The sequence below is a fragment of the Porites lutea genome, chromosome 14 (assembly GCF_958299795.1).
Source record: "Porites lutea chromosome 14, jaPorLute2.1, whole genome shotgun sequence".
NCBI classification, from domain to species: Eukaryota; Metazoa; Cnidaria; class Anthozoa; order Scleractinia; family Poritidae; genus Porites; species Porites lutea.
The window spans coordinates 6,957,691-6,966,202 of NC_133214.1; the positions used below are offsets into that span (position 1 = coordinate 6,957,691).

The 8,512-nt window shown below is 39.2% G+C and overlaps 1 long non-coding RNA gene across 1 annotated transcript; it reads left to right on the forward strand.

Annotated features, from left to right (window-relative positions):
• The first annotated feature begins 1,283 nt into the window (after positions 1 to 1,283).
• LOC140924681 (uncharacterized) lies at positions 1,284 to 6,623 on the forward strand. Its single transcript, XR_012164313.1, has 3 exons — positions 1,284 to 1,752; positions 3,985 to 4,070; positions 6,566 to 6,623. It is a non-coding gene; the product is annotated as an uncharacterized lncRNA (long non-coding RNA).
• The last annotated feature ends 1,889 nt before the right edge of the window (positions 6,624 to 8,512 follow it).

The following is an 8,512-nucleotide window of genomic DNA, read 5'->3' on the forward strand; positions in this document are numbered from 1 at the left end:
GATTGCGTTTGTATGGTTAATTAGATTTTGCGTGTAGATTAAAACCGTAGAACTAAAGTTAAGCACGGTTTCATTAGTGACTCTATAGTATGAAGGATTTTATTCTGCTAACTCGCTTGAACGAGGTCAGATTTCTTAGGATTCTTTACCACTTTCCTTGTCCAAACGAGAAATTATTCCCTTCCAGAAACTATCAGGGTAAAGGGTACAAGCTTTAGGCGCAAGGATTTTTGGGATCGATTGGGTGGACAAGCGTTACCTATGATTGGTTAATGGTTTTCTTGGATAAAATCGACCAAAAGAAAACTATCTAACGTTCACCCAAAGGATCCCAGAAATTGTTGGACCAAGAACTTGTACCCATTCCCCTAACAGTTTCTGGGGTGGGGAATTACGGAGACAATAACTTAAAACCCACAACTTGTTTAGCACATATGGCACCTGATTGTTGGGTCGGAGGCCCGCGTTCAAAAGAGGTCGGATCACTTAGCCGGGTTTTTTTTTAAAAAGGATGATATCCTACTGGATGTGCATGAAAAATCTTTGCTCGGGTGTTCGCGACATGAGCCCGCGATGCTGAGGCGTTGGCCTTGTACCTACCAACACCCCCCATTTTGAATCGCGGTGATAGACTGTAACTAGCTTACGATCGAGGCTCGTACATCTTGACAACTTTATTTCTCACACCAACCTTGCTACAATAAAAAACCTTGCTTACAACATAGCTTGTCACATTCTGTCATCAGTACTCACAAGGCTCAGTTCGTGACCCTCTACAGTTCACCACGTACAAACTTGCCAGATCGTTTGGTCTGTTACAGAAAAGTAAGAGCGGAATAAAGCATTCTATATACGTTGACCCGAAATCCTAACAGCTTCGCAGGTTTGTATTGTCCATTAGAAGACCTTTCGACTCTTTTTCAATGACCTCTTTGTCATCACCGTCGTATTTTATTTTAGCTCTGTCAAAAGTCTATTAATCCCCCGGGGAGGGGGTACTCCCTATAATGGCCTATATGGAGAGGTTCTATGGCTTCCGCCCGAAAGGAGTATTTCTTCAGGTATATTAATGGATAGGGATTTCTGTAAGAGAAGTACATTAAAGGGTAGGGAAAACAATCATAATTTTGGTCTTAAAAAAAACGAAAGGGATAAATAACAGATGCATTTTTGTGGCCCTAAAAGAGTCACAAATACCTCCTGCTTTAGGGATTTATTGATGATCTGTAAAAAATAGAGCATTTACGGCAGTTAGACGGGGTGTCATTTGTTAATAGAAGGTACACGAAAGGGTACCTTTTCTGTCAGAAATGGTATGTAAAAGGATAACATTACGTCCCGCAGCGAGAAGCTGTGTGTTCTTTTGGTGCTTGTTATTATCACATTTTATGCTTTTCGCCTTTTTTCCTATTCAATTGGAATGCACCCATTTCCCTTACATCTAAGCCCCATGTCCGCTCTTCCACCTTTACAAGTTCGATCAATTCTCACGTGACACGTCACATGTCAGCGTTAGACCAATTAAAAACATTCTTGCACGATAAACCGAGGCGGAAGTTCTTTCCCTGTACGCTGGTGGAATCTGCCCAATTTCGTGAAGAATTTGCAAACTTCTAGCTGTTTTTATAAGTCTGGCAATCATAGGGTGACTAAATCTTCTCACGAAGTGTTAAATTATGTAGCTGTGACGAAATCATAGTGAAGATGGCTTCCACGTGGCTGCATTTTCGTTGCTGAATTCCTGAAGTTTAGGTAAGCCTATGGAAGTTACAATCTAACTTTGTGGGAGAGTTGAAAAAACTGACCCCCACTCCGCGGACTACCCACTGACCCCACTCCGCGGACTACTCTACGGACTACTCCGCGGACTACTATGCGGACTACCCTAACTAATCAACCAAATTTACTTTCACGGAGAAAAGAGTTAGAAGAAGCGTACCTGCCTACAAGATCACACTTGATAAACAGCCGCCATCTTGATTTTCGCCATTTTACTCGACCCAGCACTTCTTCTTCATTGCTACGTCCATTGCAGCTTCCGTTCTTGGATCGTCACGCAACGCTTCTCTCCAAACCTCGCGTGACGATCCAAATAACGACTGCGTGCCCTACGTAGGAGAATACGTCTCCAAGGGCCTTGTGGGCCAGGTGAATCCAAAAATATGGTGACTTCCAAGCACGGCTATAAGTAAGTTCTTAAAAACATTTTTAAGCTGAATATAACAAAAACTGTTACCAGCGCCAATAGTGGTCATCGATTGGCTGAACGGCGTGCTCTGACTTGTGGCCGATGAAGACTGGGGCGAGGCTAAAGGAGAGCTGGGTCGAGTAAAATGGCGAAAATCAAGATGGCAGCTGTTTATCAAGTGTGATCTTGTAGGCAGGTACGCTTCTTCTAACTCTTTTCTCTGTGAAAGTAAATTTGGTTGATTAGTTAGGGTAGTCCGCGTGGTAGTCCGCGGACTAGTCCGTAGAGTAGTCCGCGGAGTAGTCCGTAGAGTAGTCCGCGGAGTGGGGTCAGTGGGTAGTCCGCGGAGTGGGGGTCAGTTTTTTCAACTCTCCCCTAACTTTGTTGGTTTAAATTCACAAGGCCTCTCTTAACTTTTATGTTTGAGAAGAAAAAAAGCGCCTTATTAGTTTTGTAATAGGCCCTAGGGCATCTGCAAGCAATGATCTTTCTGCAGTCGAATAAACGCAGACAGATCGCGTGACTCTGAAGAACTGAAATTTATGCGTTTTGTAAATTTCAGCAGAAGTAGCCGTACGTACGTTTTCGGGCACCTAATTTATAACGGTCATTTTGATTTGGCCTTTCGAAATGGCCAGACATTTTAAAAAGAGATTTACAATCAAGTTTACGGCAGATGACAGACGTCAGACTCAGGTTGTGAGTTTATCATATTAAGGAGTGAGCAGGGGAATGAGCAGATAAAAACTTTGCAAAATAAAACACCTAGAGTTGGTCTCTGCCTTTCTTTTTCCTTTTTGTTGACTCCCAATAAGACGCACACCTTTTGAACTCGGACATAAAGTGCTGGTCCCAAAGTTGTCCGTCTTAGTGAGAGGAGAAAGAAAAATCACAAAAACAGCATGTTTCGTTTTATAGCAAGAAATTGTTTCTTAAGAGTGTGCACTCTCATTGTTACTTTGAGGGCAATGACATCTAACAATGAAACTGTTCCTAGCCAAAATCTCTGAGCAGGTAACATCGGAAAATTTAGGATGCCAGAGGGTAACAGTGTCCTGTTGCCCACAAATGTTGACTGACAACGGCCGTTACAGCAAAATCTAATGGATTTCCAGCTTCAAAATTTCCAGCTGTACAAATCTCTTAAAGACTGGATCCTTGGAAAACAGTTAATTTTGTTTCCTTTGAGTCGGGTAACAAAATTAACGGTTTCCCTTGGGATCAGTCATTTAATAAGTGTTTAATGTTTTCCACTACCTAACCATACTCTAGCTTGGTTTTCATTTCCCATGGAAACAAACCTAGTTAATAGGGCTTATGGATTAGCTGAGTGCATGTGTCTGTGAAATTTTACATTTTTCTCTTCTAAAATGGCCATTTTCTTTACAAAGTCTGTATTGTAATAGCAGCTCAATTGTAAAACCAAAATTAATACTAGCCATGAAAAATGTGTCACTTTCTGATGCAGCCACCTCATAAATTGGCCAATCAGCCCAAGAAATGGTACTAAAAATTGCTGGGTGTGATCATTTCAGTGTAACTGAATCTGCTGGTGGTGTGAAGTAAAGAAAATGGCATTTCATCACAGACACATGTGCTAAGTGCAAGCCCTAGGATTGTATGTCTTTGCTGGGCCTGGCGAGGGGTGGTGGGGGAGGGGTGGGTTATTGTTTCGTGAATGACTGTGCCATCAGCCGGGCAGTGCAACAGCTCTGGTACTAAAGCAATAGTAATATGTAACTAAGGGAAAACTGCTCTTTGTCTTGACACTTATGGGCCTTGATTTTATTATATAGGTTACTGCTACCAATCAATTCAAATTAAATTTTCATGATGTGTGGGTTCCAGAAGTCAATGATCCATGTACCAATTGCAAGCTTTGGTAAGTCATTTTGAATTATCTGATAATTTTGTCATAATCAGAATTTTATTACTGCATAAAGAATGTTTGGTCTTGTAATATTAAAATAAATTCCCTGTGGCAGTGGGTGGTGGGGGAGGGGAGGAACCCTAAATGGAAGTTTGGGTAGGGGTGTACTGCCATCCTGTTTAAACCAAAAACCTTCTCTTCACCACCCTGTTTAAAATAAGGAACCTCATTTCATTTCCTAAAACTGACATTGTGGGTTAGATTTCTTTAAAAAATATTAGTATCGCACTTGTAGACTGTAGATCACCAAATGATCACATCCTGTTTAAAGCTCAAGTTTAAAAAATAGCCACTCGAGGGAGTGAATGTGGTTTCAGTCTTTGTAACGTAAATTAGGGCGTTGATAGAGGTTTCATGATATTATCTCATGAGTCTTATTCGAAATGGCAAGGTTGGAGACTGGGTTCTTTTTTCGAGATCCGTCAGTTTCGGTGGACCATTGTTTACACTGAAGTCTGGAAGTGTAAGAGAGTGTAATCTGCATGGCAGGCATAAAAAGGGTAGAGGGTAGGGGTGGGGGGTGGTACTCCCCTATAAAAGTAACGGGGGTGCTCGTCAGAAAATTTCAAGAACACCCCTTATAGGGTACCAGAATCTTGTTTTATGGGCATGTCTGTTGCAGATAATTTTTTGACTCAGTTAATTTTTATTTTTCTATTCTTTTTGGTTATGACAATGTATGCCAATGAATTTCAAACAAAGGAAAAACAAAAAGTTAACTAAAAAAAAAAATTAACTGCAACATGTCCAAAATTCATTTCCACCCCTAAGAGGTACCAATCCAGCAACAACAATTCATATTACTGGCACTGCAAATTTTAATAGTACATGTGTATATAAAGATAACTTTCGAACACTTTCCTCTCAAGGACTTTTTGAAAGTAAATATTGTCATTAATCTTTATCTGGCAGCAGTTATTTAATGAGGTTTTAGCACCCTAAATGGTACCAATCCACAAATTTAAACCCCTAAAAGATACGATGAGCAGCCCCGTCGCTTTTGTAGGGGAATACCCCATGGGATGAAATCAAGTGAAGATGGTTGAAAGTACAACAAATGTTTCATCAGTAGAGCGAAATGGAAATCTTCAACGCTTTGATGTAACACCTAAAACTGCCTGAAATTGAGCGGAGATGGTCGAAAATTATGATTCATGTTTTGTCGGTCACCCCAAATTACAGACTTACACTGTATGATGACAAAGTGGATTTCCGTTGCTTAGCAACTGGAACCACAAAAAGGCACCTTGTTCAAAAAACTAAAAAATGAAAATGTATAACCTGTTTAACACTTTAAGATCCCCAAATCCTACCCTGTTCAGCCTACACTGCTCATCTCAGCCACATGACATGGACAGTCCCCCTACTTTTGTAGAGGAATTTTTTTGTTTTAGTATGAGGCATGTATGAAGAGTAAAGAAGAGGGAAAGAAAGGGAAAACGTTCCGGTTTAATTACCACACATTACCACAGATGAAGTTATGTGGTTTTAACATTTTGCCAGCATGCACTTCCTTACCACACTCGGGGGTTGTATAAAAACTCAGGCCAGTGTTTTAACAGCGGGATATATGGAAGGCCAAGAAATATGTATCAAGTTTACAAAACCTCCATGATATTACTGTAAGCACTAGAAGAACCTGTCATTTTATAACTTTATCGAGGTTCAGTTTTTTAAATGTCTCATGGAGAATGTTGAAAATGCCATTTTTGGGCCTCCAGATTTCAAAATTTTCTGGGGGAACATGCCCTCCAGACCCCCCTTCAAACCTCGTGCCTTTGTCACTCATTTTCAAGTCACCCCACTTGAAAATACGCTGGATGCCGTCCCAGACAGTGGAGTCCAGGACTCCCCTCCTTGTGTCAGTATACCCATGGGATAAATTACTCACTCAAAAAAAGCATTAATGCTAAATAAATTTGGGATGAAAAGCAGTTAATATTCTGAAAAATACATCTTAAAAAGGAATGAGATTGTTTAGTTGTAAAGAAGATTTAGAAAATGCCGTCTTCATGTACCACTACTTCATATATATCTTATATTGTGGCTTTTTATTTTGGGTTTTTCAGTTTTTGTGTGTTTTTGTTTTTGCAATATCCACAGCTGTAAAGAGTAAACCTGACTTTCCCCCCCACTCCCCCAACAAACACATTACTGTGAAAACGGCCTCCGCTTTAGTGACTTAGGTAAAAATTTGTTCTCAGGACGAACGTTTTACCAGTTTTCAACCTAGTTTGGTTTAGAGTTTTCTTTGTTACAAGCAGTTGTACACCGAATCATATGGAGAAAAACCAGTTGGGACCAATCCCAAAAGTTTGTTCCTGCAAAATAATATTGCAAAAAAAATAGCCGTAGACAAAATCAAACTCCCACAACCATAACAAGTCATGTCAAATGGCATCACACCATTAAATATGTGCACCATTTCTTTTTTGTTTGTATTGTAGTGTTCATGCCAAGGTTAAAAGATTTTTAGGACTCCTGTGATGTCCAGGCTAATGGAGGTATTTGAAAAATTGATCATCTGTTGGTTACGTATATAATAGTTCAGTTAAGGTTGGTTGTTCTTGATGTAATAATTATTGTATCTTCACTCCAAGAGCTAGCTGAAAGGTTTGAGGTTAATGAGAAGTTTGAGTTGTGGTTCTGAATTTGTTGGTGAAGAAGTAATGATCAGATCATGTCAGACTCTGGATCAGTGAAGTTCTGATTTTAGCCCAGGCTATCTGTTCCATCACCTGATTTTCTTAGACAAGAAAATATTTATAACATTATGTACAGTCTTCACCCAGATCATGTATTTTGTGTTTGATGGCAACATACAGCTGTACTGCTGGAGGCAATGCTGTGTTTGAAAATTTTAGCATTTTAGCATTATGCTTTTGAGCTTTAGCCTTAAAACAACAGCATTCTGCCTAAAATTATGTTCAAAAAGTAGCATTATCCCTGACTGATCTTGGCAGACATGTATGCAACATTAATTTTTATTGTATCAGTTACAAACTTCATACTCTACTCTGCTCGTGAAATCTACCTGTTATAATGCTGCACTTTGAGACATGGATGCATGAACAGGTATAATTTTGTTACCTTCTACTAGCTTTTATCCTCAAAGAAAATCAACTTATTTGACTTTAAATTGAAATGTGTAATTTTAGGCGGCAAAAATCGTTTAAACATTCTTGTTTGCTAGGGCTGTAGTCGTGTTCTCGTTTTATCGATGAGCCCTGAGTTTATGTTGTAAACTCTTTTATGAGTGAAAGTTTTTTTCTGATAAAATGGCTTGGTGGATATTTTATATACGTCAGCAAACGTTAGTTACAAGTAAGCCAAGCTTAGGGTTACAATCCCGTTTTCGGTTTAACTGATTATTTTTTCTGTCAATTTATTTTCAAACACTGTTTACAGTGGAAACAAGTCGAGAGCCCTAAGCCCACAGACCCCAGTAAGGAACGGAACATTTTAAATTTATGCTCATCAGTTACTGCTGTCGCTCTGAGAAAGAATGTTTACACTAACCCCCCCCCCCCCTGGCCTTGTTTACAATGAATGTCAAGTTACTTTGCCTTTCTTACAAATTTACCCTTCTGTGAGTGTACCAAATAAGAGTTACTGCAAGAGGCTACTACTCTCAAGGTTGTGAGATGTATGAAATACCATTAGATTTGGAACAAAAACCTGCCATGATAAAACATTTTTTCTCTTAAAGAAAACAATTAATTGTTATACCCTGCACTGTACATTTTGGAATAATTATGCGATATCAGCCAGGACCCATAAAACTGTCACTTTTACCTTAGAATTCTCCTTTTTTCAAATAAGCTCACTGTATATTACAGATGCTTATATTATTGACATTGCAGCTAATCAAATGATTTGTATTGGTTAGCGTTGCCCTCTTAGATCTGAGACAGAGTTATAACAGCTAATTTATAATACTTCCAGCTATCTGCCAAAGCAAAAGAACAAGATTAAGAAAGTGGAAGAGGAAGATTAAGAATACTGGTCAAGAACATCATGGATAAAGCATCGGCAACACTGAAGCAAAGTACATTTACGAGTCTTTAGCCAAGAAAAAGAACGGGAAAAGCTTACTCAGTAAAATGTTCGTCGAAAGAAGAGGTTTTTTTTGTCACTGTTGAAGGAGAAAGACCATGGAGAGGGCAGGTCATTGGTGGGGAGTACTTAATAAATTTTTTCCTATCTAGAAAATCACCAAACACTATTTCTTGTGGTATTTTCAGCACTCAGCACAAAAAAAGTATGAGAGAAGAATTGACATTTCACCAAATTAATATTTTTTAAAACTAGAAATAATCCTTAATGACTTTGAAGAGAGAGAAGAAACCTTTTTTGGCATTTTTTGACCAAAAGCATGGGTTAACCCCTTTAAA